This window comes from Pimephales promelas, chromosome 4, assembly GCF_988280905.1.
Source record: "Pimephales promelas chromosome 4, fPimPro1.hap1.1, whole genome shotgun sequence".
Classification (NCBI taxonomy): Eukaryota; Metazoa; Chordata; class Actinopteri; order Cypriniformes; family Leuciscidae; genus Pimephales; species Pimephales promelas.
This window is the reverse complement of record NC_142772.1, coordinates 26,375,119-26,390,699: the sequence shown is the minus strand read 5'-3', so window position 1 is coordinate 26,390,699 and position 15,581 is coordinate 26,375,119. Positions and strand designations below refer to the sequence as shown.

At 41.0% G+C, this 15,581-nt stretch overlaps 1 protein-coding gene across 1 annotated transcript in view; it reads right to left on the bottom strand.

Moving 5' to 3' along the window:
• akr1a1a (aldo-keto reductase family 1, member A1a (aldehyde reductase)) overlaps positions 1-15,581 on the bottom strand; it is a 111,702-nt gene that overhangs the window by 94,571 nt on the left and 1,550 nt on the right. The gene's annotated exons all lie outside the window — the stretch shown is intronic.

The window sequence follows — 15,581 nt, the reverse complement described above, 5'->3', positions numbered from 1 at the left end:
TTAATTTTTCGCCCCCCAAAAAAAACGTAAGGGGTAACACTGTCGTTTTTTTTACGGGTCGAAATTTTGATTTTCGATATCTCAGCTCTGGAAGGGTCTAGAGCCTCCATTGTTGCACTCAGGTCTAAGTCTCATGGCCCTCTAACAGAATCCAGAGTTTTGAGAAGAATGGGGATACTTAATTTTTCGCCCAAAAAAAAAAAACGTAAGGGGTAACACTGTCGTTTTTTTTTTCTGGTCGAAATTTTGATTTTCGATATCTCAGCTCTGGAAGGGTCTAGAGCCTCCATTTTTGCACTCAGGTTTAAGTCTCATGGCCCTCTATCAGAATCCAGAGTTTTGAGAAGATTGGAGAAACTTCATTTTTCGCCCGAAAAAAAAAAAACGAAAGGGGTACCACTGTCGTTTTTTTTTTTTCGTGTCGAAATTTTGAGTTTCGATATCTCAGCTCTGGAAGGGTCTAGAGCCTCCATTTTTGCACTCAGGTCTAAGTCTCATGGCCCTCTATCAGAATCCAGAGTTTTGAGAAGATTAGGGAAACTTAAATTTTCGCCCCCCAAAAAAAACGTAAGGGGTAACACTGTCGTTTTTTTTACGGGTCGAAATTTTGATTTTCGATATCTCAGCTCTGGAAGGGTCTAGAGCCTCCATTGTTGCACTCAGGTCTAAGTCTCATGGCCCTCTATCAGAATCCAGAGTTTTGAGAAGATTGGGGATACTTAATTTTTCGCCCAAAAAAAAAAAAACGTAAGGGGTAACACTGTCGTTTTTTTTTCGGGTCGAAATTTTGAGTTTAGATATCTCAGCTCTGGAAGGGTCTAGAGCCTCCATTGTTGCACTCAGGTCTAAGTCTCATGGCCCTCTATCAGAATCCAGAGTTTTGAGAAGATTAGGGATACTTAATTTTTCGCCCCCCAAAAAAAACGTAAGGGGTAACACTGTCTTTTTTTTTACGGGTCGAAATTTTGATTTTCGATATCTCAGCTCTAGAAGGGTCTAGAGCCTCCATTTTTGCACTCAGGTCTAAGGCTCACGGCCCTCTATCAGAATCCAGAGTTTTGAGAAGTTTGGGGATACTTAATTTTTTGCCCAAAAAAAAAAACGTACGGGGTAACACTGTCGTTTTTTTTTTCGGGTCGAAATTTTGAATTTCGATATCTCAGCTCTGGAAGGGTGTAGAGCCTCCATTTTTGCACTCAGGTCTAAGGCTCACGGCCCTCTATCAGAATCCAGAGTTTTGAGAAGATTGGGGATACTTAATTTTTCGCCCCCCCAAAAAAAACGTAAGGGGTAACACTGTCGTTTTTTTTTTTGGGTCGAAATTTTGATTTTCGATATCTCAGCTCTGGAAGAGTCTAGAGCCTCCATTGTTGCACTCAGGTCTAAGTCTCATGGCCCTCTATCAGAATCCAGAGTTTTGAGAAGATTGGGGATACTTAATTTTTCGCCCAAAAAAAAAAAACGTAAGGGGTAACACTGTCATTTTTTTTTCAGGTCGAAATTTTGATTTTCGATATCTCAGCACTGGAAGGGTCTAGAGCCTCCATTGTTGCACTCAGGTCTATGTCTCATGGCCCTCTATCAGAATCCAGAGTTTTGAGAAGATTGGGGATACTAAATTTTTCGCCCAAAAAAAAAACGTAAGGGGTAACACTGTCGTTTTTTTTTCTGGTCGAAATTTTGAATTTCGATATCTCAGCTCTGGAAGGGTCTAGAGCCTCCATTGTTGCACTCAGGTCTATGTCTCATGGCCCTCTATCAGAATCCAGAGTTTTGAGAAGATTAGGGATACTTAATTTTTCGCCCCCCAAAAAAAACGTAAGGGGTAACACTGTCGTTTTTTTTACAGGTCGAAATTTTAATTTTTGATATCTCAGCTCTGGAAGGGTCTAGAGCCTCCATTGTTGCACTCAGGTCTAAGTCTCATGGCCCTCTATCAGAATCCAGAGTTTTGAGAAGATTGGGGATACTTAATTTTTCGCCCAAAAAAAAAAACGTAAGGGGTAACACTGTCGTTTTTTTTTTCGGGTCGAAATTCTGATTTTCGATATCTCAGCTCTGGAAGGGTCTAGAGCCTCCATTGTTGCACTCAGGTCTAAGTCTCATGGCCCTCTATCAGAATCCAGAGTTTTGAGAAGATTGGGGATACTTAATTTTTCGCCCAAAAAAAAAAAACGTAAGGGGTAACACTGTCGTTTTTTTTTTCGGGTCGAAATTTTGAGTTTAGATATCTCAGCACTGGAAGGGTCTAGAGCCTCCATTGTTGCACTCAGGTCTATGTCTCATGGCCCTCTATCAGAATCCAGAGTTTTGAGAAGATTGGGGATACTTAATTTTTCGCCCCCCCAAAAAAAACGTAAGGGGTAACACTGTCGTTTTTTTTTCTGGTCGAAATTTTGATTTTCGATATCTCAGCTCTGGAAGGGTCTAGAGCCTCCATTTTTGCACTCAGGTTTAAGTCTCATGGCCCTCTATCAGAATCCAGAGTTTTGAGAAGATTACGGATACTAAATTTTTCGCCCAAAAAAAAAACGTAAGGGGTAACACTGTCGTTTTTTTTTCTGGTCAAAATTTTGAATTTCGATATCTCAGCTCTGGAAGGGTCTAGAGCCTCCATTGTTGCACTCAGGTCTAAGTCTCATGGCCCTCTATCAGAATCCAGAGTTTTGAGAAGATTAGGGATACTTAATTTTTCGCCCCCCCAAAAAAACGTAAGGGGTAACACTGTCGTTTTTTTTACGGGTCGAAATTTTGATTTTCGATATCTCAGCTCTAGACGGGTCTAGAGCCTCCATTTTTGCACTCAGGTCTAAGGCTCACGGCCCTCTATCAGAATCCAGAGTTTTGAGAAGTTTGGGGATACTTAATTTTTCGCCCAAAAAAAAAAACCGTAAGGGGTAACACTGTCGTTTTTTTTTTCGGGTCGAAATTTTGAATTTCGATATCTCAGCTCTGGAAGGGTGTAGAGCCTCCATTTTTGCACTCAGGTCTAAGGCTCACGGCCCTCTATCAGAATCCAGAGTTTTGAGAAGATTGGGGATACTTAATTTTTCGCCCCCCCAAAAAAAACGTAAGGGGTAACACTGTCGTTTTTTTTTCGGGTCGAAATTTTGATTTTCGATATCTCAGCTCTGGAAGAGTCTAGAGCCTCCATTGTTGCACTCAGGTCTAAGTCTCATGGCCCTCTATCAGAATCCAGAGTTTTGAGAAGATTAGGGATACTTAATTTTTCGCCCCCCAAAAAAAACGTAAGGGGTAACACTGTCGTTTTTTTTTGGGTCGAAATTTTGATTTTCGATATCTCAGCTCTGGAAGAGTCTAGAGCCTCCATTGTTGCACTCAGGTCTAAGTCTCATGGCCCTCTATCAGAATCCAGAGTTTTGAGAAGATTAGGGATACTTAATTTTTCGCCCCCCAAAAAAAACGTAAGGGGTAACACTGTCGTTTTTTTTACGGGTCGAAATTTTGATTTTCGATATCTCAGCTCTGGAAGGGTCTAGAGCCTCCATTGTTGCACTCAGGTCTAAGTCTCATGGCCCTCTAACAGAATCCAGAGTTTTGAGAAGAATGGGGATACTTAATTTTTCGCCCAAAAAAAAAAAACGTAAGGGGTAACACTGTCGTTTTTTTTTTCTGGTCGAAATTTTGATTTTCGATATCTCAGCTCTGGAAGGGTCTAGAGCCTCCATTTTTGCACTCAGGTTTAAGTCTCATGGCCCTCTATCAGAATCCAGAGTTTTGAGAAGATTGGAGAAACTTCATTTTTCGCCCGAAAAAAAAAAAACGAAAGGGGTACCACTGTCGTTTTTTTTTTTTCGTGTCGAAATTTTGAGTTTCGATATCTCAGCTCTGGAAGGGTCTAGAGCCTCCATTTTTGCACTCAGGTCTAAGTCTCATGGCCCTCTATCAGAATCCAGAGTTTTGAGAAGATTAGGGAAACTTAAATTTTCGCCCCCCCAAAAAAACGTAAGGGGTAACACTGTCGTTTTTTTTACGGGTCGAAATTTTGATTTTCGATATCTCAGCTCTGGAAGGGTCTAGAGCCTCCATTGTTGCACTCAGGTCTAAGTCTCATGGCCCTCTATCAGAATCCAGAGTTTTGAGAAGATTGGGGATACTTAATTTTTCGCCCAAAAAAAAAAAAACGTAAGGGGTAACACTGTCGTTTTTTTTTCGGGTCGAAATTTTGAGTTTAGATATCTCAGCTCTGGAAGGGTCTAGAGCCTCCATTGTTGCACTCAGGTCTAAGTCTCATGGCCCTCTATCAGAATCCAGAGTTTTGAGAAGATTAGGGATACTTAATTTTTCGCCCCCCAAAAAAAACGTAAGGGGTAACACTGTCTTTTTTTTTACGGGTCGAAATTTTGATTTTCGATATCTCAGCTCTAGAAGGGTCTAGAGCCTCAATTTTTGCACTCAGGTCTAAGGCTCACGGCCCTCTATCAGAATCCAGAGTTTTGAGAAGTTTGGGGATACTTAATTTTTTGCCCAAAAAAAAAAACGTACGGGGTAACACTGTCGTTTTTTTTTTCGGGTCGAAATTTTGAATTTCGATATCTCAGCTCTGGAAGGGTGTAGAGCCTCCATTTTTGCACTCAGGTCTAAGGCTCACGGCCCTCTATCAGAATCCAGAGTTTTGAGAAGATTGGGGATACTTAATTTTTCGCCCCCCCAAAAAAAACGTAAGGGGTAACACTGTCGTTTTTTTTTTTGGGTCGAAATTTTGATTTTCGATATCTCAGCTCTGGAAGAGTCTAGAGCCTCCATTGTTGCACTCAGGTCTAAGTCTCATGGCCCTCTATCAGAATCCAGAGTTTTGAGAAGATTGGGGATACTTAATTTTTCGCCCAAAAAAAAAAAACGTAAGGGGTAACACTGTCATTTTTTTTTCAGGTCGAAATTTTGATTTTCGATATCTCAGCACTGGAAGGGTCTAGAGCCTCCATTGTTGCACTCAGGTCTATGTCTCATGGCCCTCTATCAGAATCCAGAGTTTTGAGAAGATTGGGGATACTAAATTTTTCGCCCAAAAAAAAAACGTAAGGGGTAACACTGTCGTTTTTTTTTCTGGTCGAAATTTTGAATTTCGATATCTCAGCTCTGGAAGGGTCTAGAGCCTCCATTGTTGCACTCAGGTCTATGTCTCATGGCCCTCTATCAGAATCCAGAGTTTTGAGAAGATTAGGGATACTTAATTTTTCGCCCCCCAAAAAAAACGTAAGGGGTAACACTGTCGTTTTTTTTACAGGTCGAAATTTTAATTTTTGATATCTCAGCTCTGGAAGGGTCTAGAGCCTCCATTGTTGCACTCAGGTCTAAGTCTCATGGCCCTCTATCAGAATCCAGAGTTTTGAGAAGATTGGGGATACTTAATTTTTCGCCCAAAAAAAAAAAACGTAAGGGGTAACACTGTCGTTTTTTTTTCTGGTCGAAATTTTGAATTTCGATATCTCAGCTCTGGAAGGGTCTTGAGCCTCCATTGTTGCACTCAGGTCTATGTCTCATGGCCCTCTATCAGAATCCAGAGTTTTGAGAAGATTAGGGATACTTAATTTTTCGCCCCCCAAAAAAAACGTAAGGGGTAACACTGTCGTTTTTTTTACGGGTCGAAATTTTGATTTTCGATATCTCAGCTCTGGAAGGGTCTAGAGCCTCCATTGTTGCACTCAGGTCTAAGTCTCATGGCCCTCTATCAGAATCCAGAGTTTTGAGAAGATTGGGGATACTTAATTTTTCGCCCAAAAAAAAAAACGTAAGGGGTAACACTGTCGTTTTTTTTTTCGGGTCGAAATTTTGATTTTCGATATCTCAGCTCTGGAAGGGTCTAGAGCCTCCATTGTTGCACTCAGGTCTAAGTCTCATGGCCCTCTATCAGAATCCAGAGTTTTGAGAAGATTGGGGATACTTAATTTTTTGCCCAAAAAAAAAAAAACGTAAGGGGTAACACTGTCGTTTTTTTTTTTTTCGGGTCGAAATTTTGAGTTTAGATATCTCAGCACTGGAAGGGTCTAGAGCCTCCATTGTTGCACTCAGGTCTATGTCTCATGGCCCTCTATCAGAATCCAGAGTTTTGAGAAGATTGGGGATACTTAATTTTTCGCCCCCCCCAAAAAAACGTAAGGGGTAACACTGTCGTTTTTTTTTTCTGGTCGAAATTTTGAATTTCGATATCTCAGCTCTAGAAGGGTCTAGAGCCTCCATTTTTGCACTCAGGTTTAAGTCTCATGGCCCTCTATCAGAATCCAGAGTTTTGAGAAGATTGGAGAAACTTCATTTTTCGCCCGAAAAAAAAAAACCGTAAGGGGTAACACTGTCGTTTTTTTTTTTCGGGTCGAAATTTTGAGTTTAGATATCTCAGCTCTGGAAGGGTCTAGAGCCTCCATTGTTGCACTCAGGTCTAAGTCTCATGGCCCTCTATCAGAATCCAGAGTTTTGAGAAGATTAGGGAAACTTAAATTTTCGCCCCCCAAAAAAAACGTAAGGGGTAACACTGTCGTTTTTTTTTTCTGGTCGAAATTTTGAATTTCGATATCTCAGCTCTGGAAGGGTCTAGAGCCTCCATTGTTGCACTCAGGTCTATGTCTCATGGCCCTCTATCAGAATCCAGAGTTTTGAGAAGATTAGGGATACTAAATTTTTCGCCCAAAAAAAAAACGTAAGGGGTAACACTGTCGTTTTTTTTTCTGGTCAAAATTTTGAATTTCGATATCTCAGCTCTGGAAGGGTCTAGAGCCTCCATTGTTGCACTCAGGTCTAAGTCTCATGGCCCTCTATCAGAATCCAGAGTTTTGAGAAGATTGGGGATACTTAATTTTTCGCCCAAAAAAAAAAACGTAAGGGGTAACACTGTCGTTTTTTTTTCAGGTCGAAATTTTGAGTTTCGATATCTCAGCACTGGAAGGGTCTAGAGCCTCCATTGTTGCACTCAGGTCTATGTCTCATGGCCCTCTATCAGAATCCAGAGTTTTGAAAAGATTGGGGATACTTAATTTTTCGCCCCCCCCCAAAAAAACGTAAGGGGTAACACTGTCGTTTTTTTTTCTGGTCAAAATTTTGAATTTCGATATCTCAGCTCTGGAAGGGTATAGAGCCTCCATCGTTGCACTCAGGTCTAAGGCTCACGGCCCTCTATCAGAATCCAGAGTTTTGAGAACATTGGGGATACTTAATTTTTCGCCCAAAAAAAAAACATAAGGGGTAACACTGTCGTTTTTTTTTTCGGGTCGAAATTTTGATTTTCGATATCTCAGCTCTGGAAGGGTCTAGAGCCTCCATTGTTGCACTCAGGTCTAAGTCTCATGGCCCTCTATCAGAATCCAGAGTTTTGAGAAGATTGGGGATACTTAATTTTTCGCCCAAAAAAAAAAAACGTAAGGGGTAACACTGTCGTTTTTTTTTTTCGGGTCGAAATTTTGAGTTTAGATATCTCAGCACTGGAAGGGTCTAGAGCCTCCATTGTTGCACTCAGGTCTATGTCTCATGGCCCTCTATCAGAATCCAGAGTTTTGAGAAGATTGGAGAAACTTCATTTTTCGCCCGAAAAAAAAAAAACGAAAGGGGTACCACTGTCGTTTTTTTTTTTCGTGTCGAAATTTTGAGTTTCGATATCTCAGCTCTGGAAGGGTCTAGAGCCTCCATTGTTGCACTCAGGTCTAAGTCTCATGGCCCTCTATCAGAATCCAGAGTTTTGAGAAGATTAGGGAAACTTAAATTTTCGCCCCCCAAAAAAAACGTAAGGGGTAACACTGTCGTTTTTTTTACGGGTCGAAATTTTGAATTTCGATATCTCAGCTCTGGAAGGGTCTAGAGCCTCCATTGTTGCACTCAGGTCTAAGTCTCATGGCCCTCTATCAGAATCCAGAGTTTTGAGAAGATTGGGGATACTTAATTTTTCGCCCAAAAAAAAAAAACGTAAGGGGTAACACTGTCGTTTTTTTTTCGGGTCGAAATTTTGAGTTTAGATATCTCAGCTCTGGAAGGGTCTAGAGCCTCCATTGTTGCACTCAGGTCTAAGTCTCATGGCCCTCTATCAGAATCCAGAGTTTTGAGAAGATTAGGGATACTTAATTTTTCGCCCCCCAAAAAAAACGTAAGGGGTAACACTGTCTTTTTTTTTACGGGTCGAAATTTTGATTTTCGATATCTCAGCTCTAGAAGGGTCTAGAGCCTCCAATTTTGCACTCAGGTCTAAGGCTCACGGCCCTCTATCAGAATCCAGAGTTTTGAGAAGTTTGGGGATACTTAATTTTTCGCCCAAAAAAAAAAACGTAAGGGGTAACACTGTTGTTTTTTTTTTCGGGTCGAAATTTTGAATTTCGATATCTCAGCTCTGGAAGGGTGTAGAGCCTCCATTTTTGCACTCAGGTCTAAGGCTCACGGCCCTCTATCAGAATCCAGAGTTTTGAGAAGATTGGGGATACTTAATTTTTCGCCCCCCCAAAAAAAACGTAAGGGGTAACACTGTCGTTTTTTTTTTGGGTCGAAATTTTGATTTTCGATATCTCAGCTCTGGAAGAGTCTAGAGCCTCCATTGTTGCACTCAGGTCTAAGTCTCATGGCCCTCTATCAGAATCCAGAGTTTTGAGAAGATTAGGGAAACTTAAATTTTCGCCCCCCAAAAAAAACGTAAGGGGTAACACTGTCGTTTTTTTTACGGGTCGAAATTTTGATTTTCGATATATCAGCTCTGGAAGGGTCTAGAGCCTCCATTGTTGCACTCAGGTCTAAGGCTCACGGCCCTCTATCAGAATCCAGAGTTTTGAGAAGATTGGGGATACTTAATTTTTCGCCCCAAAAAAAAAACCGTAAGGGGTAACACTGTCGTTTTTTTTTTTCGGGTCGAAATTTTGAGTTTAGATATCTCAGCTCTGGAAGGGTCTAGAGCCTCCATTGTTGCACTCAGGTCTAAGTCTCATGGCCCTCTATCAGAATCCAGAGTTTTGAGAAGATTAGGGAAACTTAAATTTTCGCCCCCCAAAAAAAACGTAAGGGGTAACACTGTCGTTTTTTTTACGGGTCGAAATTTTGATTTTCGATATATCAGCTCTGGAAGGGTCTAGAGCCTCCATTGTTGCACTCAGGTCTAAGGCTCACGGCCCTCTATCAGAATCCAGAGTTTTGAGAAGATTGGGGATACTTAATTTTTCGCCCAAAAAAAAAACGTAAGGGGTACCACTGTCGTTTTTTTTTTTCGGGTCCAAATTTTGAGTTTCGATATCTCAGCTCTGGAAGGGTCTAGAGGCTCCATTGTTGCACTCAGGTCTAAGTCTCATGGCCCTCTATCAGAATCCAGAGTTTTGAGAAGATTAGGGAAACTTAAATTTTCGCCCCCCAATAAAAACGTAAGGGGTAACACTGTCGTTTTTTTTACGGGTCGAAATTTTGATTTTTGATATCTCAGCTCTGGAAGGGTCTAGAGCCTCCATTGTTGCACTCAGGTCTAAGTCTCATGGCCCTCTATCAGAATCCAGAGTTTTGAGAAGATTGGGAATACTTAATTTTTCGCCCAAAAAAAAAAAACGTAAGGGGTAACACTGTCGTTTTTTTTTCGGGTCGAAATTTTGAGTTTCGATATCTCAGCACTGGAAGGGTCTAGAGCCTCCATTGTTGCACTCAGGTCTATGTCTCATGGCCCTCTATCAGAATCCAGAGTTTTGAAATGATTGGGGATACTTAATTTTTTGCCCCCCCCCAAAAAACGTAAGGGGTAACACTGTCATTTTTTTTCTGGTCGAAATTTTGATTTTCGATATCTCAGCTCTGAAAGGGTCTAGAGCCTCCATTTTTGCACTCAGGTTTAAGTCTCATGGCCCTCTATCAGAATCCAGAGTTTTGAGAAGATTGGAGAAACTTCATTTTTCGCCCGAAAAAAAAAAACGAAAGGGGTACCACTGTCGTGTTTTTTTCACGGGTCGAAATTTTGATTTTCGATATCTCAGCTCTAGAAGGGTCTAGAGCCTCCATTTTTGCACTCAGGTCTAAGGCTCACGGCCCTCTATCAGAATCCAGAGTTTTGAGAAGATTGGGGATACTTAATTTTTCGCCCCCCCCCCAAAAAAACGTAAGGGGTAACACTGTCGTTTTTTTTTTGGGTCGAAATTTTGATTTTCGATATCTCAGCTCTGGAAGAGTCTAGAGCCTCCATTGTTGCACTCAGGTCTAAGTCTCATGGCCCTCTATCAGAATCCAGAGTTTTGAAAAGATTGGGGATACTTAATTTTTCGCCCAAAAAAAAAAACGTAAGGGGTAACACTGTCGTTTTTTTTTTCTGGTCGAAATTTTGAATTTCGATATCTCAGCTCTGGAAGGGTCTAGAGCCTCCATTGTTGCACTCAGGTCTATGTCTCATGGCCCTCTATCAGAATCCAGAGTTTTGAGAAGATTAGGGATACTTAATTTTTCGCCCCCCAAAAAAAACGTAAGGGGTAACACTGTCGTTTTTTTTACGGGTCGAAATTTTGATTTTCGATATCTCAGCTCTGGAAGGGTCTAGAGCCTCCATTGTTGCACTCAGGTCTAAGTCTCATGGCCCTCTATCAGAATCCAGAGTTTTGAGAAGATTGGGGATACTTAATTTTTCGCCCAAAAAAAAAAAACGTAAGGGGTAACACTGTCGTTTTTTTTTCTGGTCGAAATTTTGAATTTCGATATCTCAGCTCTGGAAGGGTCTAGAGCCTCCATTGTTGCACTCAGGTCTATGTCTCATGGCCCTCTATCAGAATCCAGAGTTTTGAGAAGATTAGGGATACTTAATTTTTCGCCCCCCAAAAAAAACGTAAGGGGTAACACTGTCGTTTTTTTACGGGTCGAAATTTTGATTTTCGATATCTCAGCTCTGGAAGGGTCTAGAGCCTCCATTGTTGCACTCAGGTCTAAGTCTCATGGCCCTCTATCAGAATCCAGAGTTTTGAGAAGATTGGGGATACTTAATTTTTCGCCCAAAAAAAAAAAACGTAAGGGGTAACACTGTCGTTTTTTTTCGGGTCGAAATTTTGAGTTTATATATCTCAGCACTGGAAGGGTCTAGAGCCTCCATTGTTGCACTCAGGTCTATGTCTCATGGCCCTCTATCAGAATCCAGAGTTTTGAGAAGATTGGGGATACTTAATTTTTCGCCCCCCCAAAAAAAACGTAAGGGGTAACACTGTCGTTTTTTTTTCTGGTCAAAATTTTGAATTTCGATATCTCAGCTCTGGAAGGGTCTAGAGCCTCCATTGTTGCACTCAGGTCTAAGGCTCACGGCCCTCTATCAGAATCCAGAGTTTTGAGAAGATTGGGGATACTTAATTTTTCGCCCAAAAAAAAAAAACGTAAGGGGTAACACTGTCGTTTTTTTTTTCGGGTCGAAATTTTGATTTTCGATATCTCAGCTCTGGAAGGGTCTAGAGCCTCCATTGTTGCACTCAGGTCTAAGTCTCATGGCCCTCTATCAGAATCCAGAGTTTTGAGAAGATTGGGGATACTTAATTTTTCGCCCAAAAAAAAAAACGTAAGGGGTAACACTGTCGTTTTTTTTTTCGGGTCGAAATTTTGAGTTTAGATATCTCAGCTCTGGAAGGGTCTAGAGCCTCCATTGTTGCACTCAGGTCTAAGGCTCACGGCCCTCTATCAGAATCCAGAGTTTTGAGAAGATTGGGGATACTTAATTTTTCGCCCAAAAAAAAAAAACGTAAGGGGTAACACTGTCGTTTTTTTTTTCAGGTCGAAATTTTGATTTTCGATATCTCAGCTCTGGAAGGGTCTAGAGCCTCCATTGTTGCACTCAGGTCTAAGTCTCATGGCCCTCTATCAGAATCCAGAGTTTGGAGAAGATTGGGGATACTTAATTTTTCGCCCAAAAAAAAAAACGTAAGGGGTAACACTGTCGTTTTTTTTTTTTCGGGTCGAAATTTTGAGTTTAGATATCTCGGCTCTGGAAGGGTCTAGAGCCTCCATTGTTGCACTCAGGTCTATGTCTCATGGCCCTCTATCAGAATCCAGAGTTTTGAGAAGATTGGGGATACTTAATTTTTCGCCCCCCCAAAAAAAACGTAAGGGGTAACACTGTCGTTTTTTTTTTCTGGTCGAAATTTTGATTTTCGATATCTCAGCTCTGGAAGGGTCTAGAGCCTCAATTTTTGCACTCAGGTTTAAGTCTCATGGCCCTCTATCAGAATCCAGAGTTTTGAGAATATTGGAGAAACTTAATTTTTCGCCCAAAAAAAAAACCGTAAGGGGTAACACTGTCGTTTTTTTTTTCGGGTCGAAATTTTGAGGTTCGATATCTCAGCTCTGGAAGGGTCTAGAGCCTCCATTGTTGCACTCAGGTCTAAGTCTCATGGCCCTCTATCAGAATCCAGAGTTTTGAGAAGATTAGGGAAACTTAAATTTTCGCCCTCCAAAAAAAACGTAAGGGGTAACACTGTCGTTTTTTTTACGGGTCGAAATTTTGATTTTCGATATCTCAGCTCTGGAAGGGTCTAGAGCCTCCATTGTTGCACTCAGGTCTAAGTCTCATGGCCCTCTATCAGAATCCAGAGTTTTGAGAAGATTGGGGATACTAAATTTTTCGCCCAAAAAAAAAACGTAAGGGGTAACACTGTCGTTTTTTTTTTCTGGTCAAAATTTTGAATTTCGATATCTCAGCTCTGGAAGGGTCTAGAGCCTCCATTGTTGCACTCATGTCTAAGGCTCACGGCCCTCTATCAGAATCCAGAGTTTTGAGAAGATTGGGGATACTTAATTTTTCGCCCAAAAAAAAACGTAAGGGGTAACACTGTCGTTTTTTTTTCGGGTCGAAATTTTGATTTTCGATATCTCAGCTCTGGAAGGGTCTAGAGCCTCCATTGTTGCACTCAGGTCTAAGTCTCATTGCCCTCTATCAGAATCCAGAGTTTTGAGAAGATTGGGGATACTTAATTTTTCGCCCAAAAAAAAAAAACGTAAGGGGTAACACTGTCGTTTTTTTTTCGGGTCGAAATTTTGAGTTTAGATTTCTCAGCACTGGAAGGGTCTAGAGCCTCCATTGTTGCACTCAGGTTTTGTCTCATGGCCCTCTATCAGAATCCAGAGTTTTGAGAAGATTGGGGATACTTAATTTTTCGCCCCCCCAAAAAAAACGTAAGGGGTAACACTGTCGTTTTTTTTTCTGGTCGAAATTTTGATTTTCGATATCTCAGCTCTGGAAGGGTCTAGAGCCTCCATTTTTGCACTCAGGTTTAAGTCTCATGGCCCTCTATCAGAATCCAGAGTTTTGAGAAGATTGGAGAAACTTCATTTTTCGCCCAAAAAAAAAAACGAAAAGGGGTACCGCTGTCGTTTTTTTTTTCGGGTCGAAATTTTGAGTTTCGATATCTCAGCTCTGGAAGGGTCTAGAGCCTCCATTGTTGCACTCAGGTCTATGTCTCATGGCCCTCTATCAGAATCCAGAGTTTTGAGAAGATTGGGGATACTAAATTTTTCGCCCAAAAAAAAAACGTAAGGGGTAACACTGTCGTTTTTTTTTCTGGTCGAAATTTTGAATTTCGATATCTCAGCTCTGGAAGGGTCTAGAGCCTCCATTGTTGCACTCAGGTCTATGTCTCATGGCCCTCTATCAGAATCCAGAGTTTTGAGAAGATTAGGGATACTTAATTTTTCGCCCCCCAAAAAAAACGTAAGGGGTAACACTGTCGTTTTTTTTACGGGTCGAAATTTTGATTTTCGATATCTCAGCTCTGGAAGGGTCTAGAGCCTCCATTGTTGCACTCAGGTCTATGTCTCATGGCCCTCTATCAGAATCCAGAGTTTTGAGAAGATTGGGGATACTTAATTTTTCGCCCAAAAAAAAAAACGTAAGGGGTAACACTGTCGTTTTTTTTTTCGGGTCGAAATTTTGAGTTTAGATATCTCAGCACTGGAAGGGTCTAGAGCCTCCATTGTTGCACTCAGGTCTATGTCTCATGGCCCTCTATCAGAATCCAGAGTTTTGAGAAGATTGGGGATACTTAATTTTTCGCCCCCCCCCAAAAAAACGTAAGGGGTAACACTGTCGTTTTTTTTTCTGGTCAAAATTTTGAATTTCGATATCTCAGCTCTGGAAGGGTCTAGAGCCTCCATTGTTGCACTCAGGTCTAAGGCTCACGGCCCTCTATCAGAATCCAGAGTTTTGAGAAGATTGGGGATACTTAATTTTTTGCCCAAAAAAAAAAACGTAAGGGGTAACACTGTCGTTTTTTTACGGGTTGAAATTTTGATTTTCGATATCTCAGCTCTGGAAGGGTCTAGAGCCTCCATTTTTGCACTCAGGTCTAAGTCTCATGGCCCTCTATCAGAATCCAGAGTTTTGAGAAGATTGGGGATACTTAATTTTTCGCCCAAAAAAAAAAACGTAAGGGGTAACACTGTCTTTTTTTTTTTTTCGGGTCGAAATTTTGAGTTTAGATATCTCAGCACTGGAAGGGTCTAGAGCCTCCATTGTTGCACTCAGGTCTATGTCTCATGGCCCTCTATCAGAAATAGTAGAGAACCTTAGGCCTTCAGGCTCCTCTGATGATGTTATTCCTCCCTTTTTCCTTAAACAAGTATTTGAGGATGTTCATTCTCTTCTTTTGGTCATGCTAAATCGCTGTTTAGAAACTGGTATCATACCTGAACCGCTAAAACATGCATCAGTTTATCCTCTATTAAAAAAACAGAACTTGGACCCCACAGTGATGGCCAACTTTAGACCGATCTCCAATCTTTCATTTATGTCTAAAATTCTAGAGAAAATTGTCCTGCAACAACTACAAAGCTTCCTCACTGATAATATGCTTTTCGAAACTCTCCAATCTGGGTTTAGAAAACATCATTCGACAGAGACTACACTGCTGAAGGTTTTTAATGATGTCCTCATAACCTGTGACTCTGGCGATTATGTGGCTCTTGTACTTTTAGATTTAACGGCTGCATTCGATACAGTAGATCACTCTGTACTTATTGCCCGACTGGAACACTGCGCAGGCATTACTGGCAGTGCATTAGACTGGTTTAGATCCTATTTTTCTAACAGAAGCTTCTCAGTGAAGATTGGAGAATCTTCCTCCAGTAAGGCTGTGTTATCATGTGGGGTTCCTCAAGGGTCTATTTTGGCCCCCATTCTTTTTTCTTTATACATGCTTCCATTAGGTTCTATTATCAGAAAATACGGGTTGTCATTCCATTTCTATGCAGATGACACTCAAATTTATCTGCCTTTCAAACGCTCATCAGATAGCCTGGAAACTCTTATGGCCTGTTTGACCGAAGTAAAGACCTGGTTGTCCTCTAATTTTCTGCATTTTAATGAGAGCAAAACAGAAATGATTTTAATTAGACCCTCAGACTATTCCACCACACCTAAAGTTCCTTTTGATGGTTTGTCTTCTTATGTGAGGCCTTGGGTGAGAAATTTGGGTGTGGTATTTGATGAATCCTTGAAATTTGAGAGGCAAATAAATTCAGTAGTGAAATCTTGCTTCTTTCAGTTAAGATTACTATCAAAAGTAAAAACATTCCTCGAAAAAGTATTACATGCTTTTATTTTTTCTAGACTAGATTACTGCAACTCTCTTTATGCTGGGACTAGCACTCAGCAATGTCTC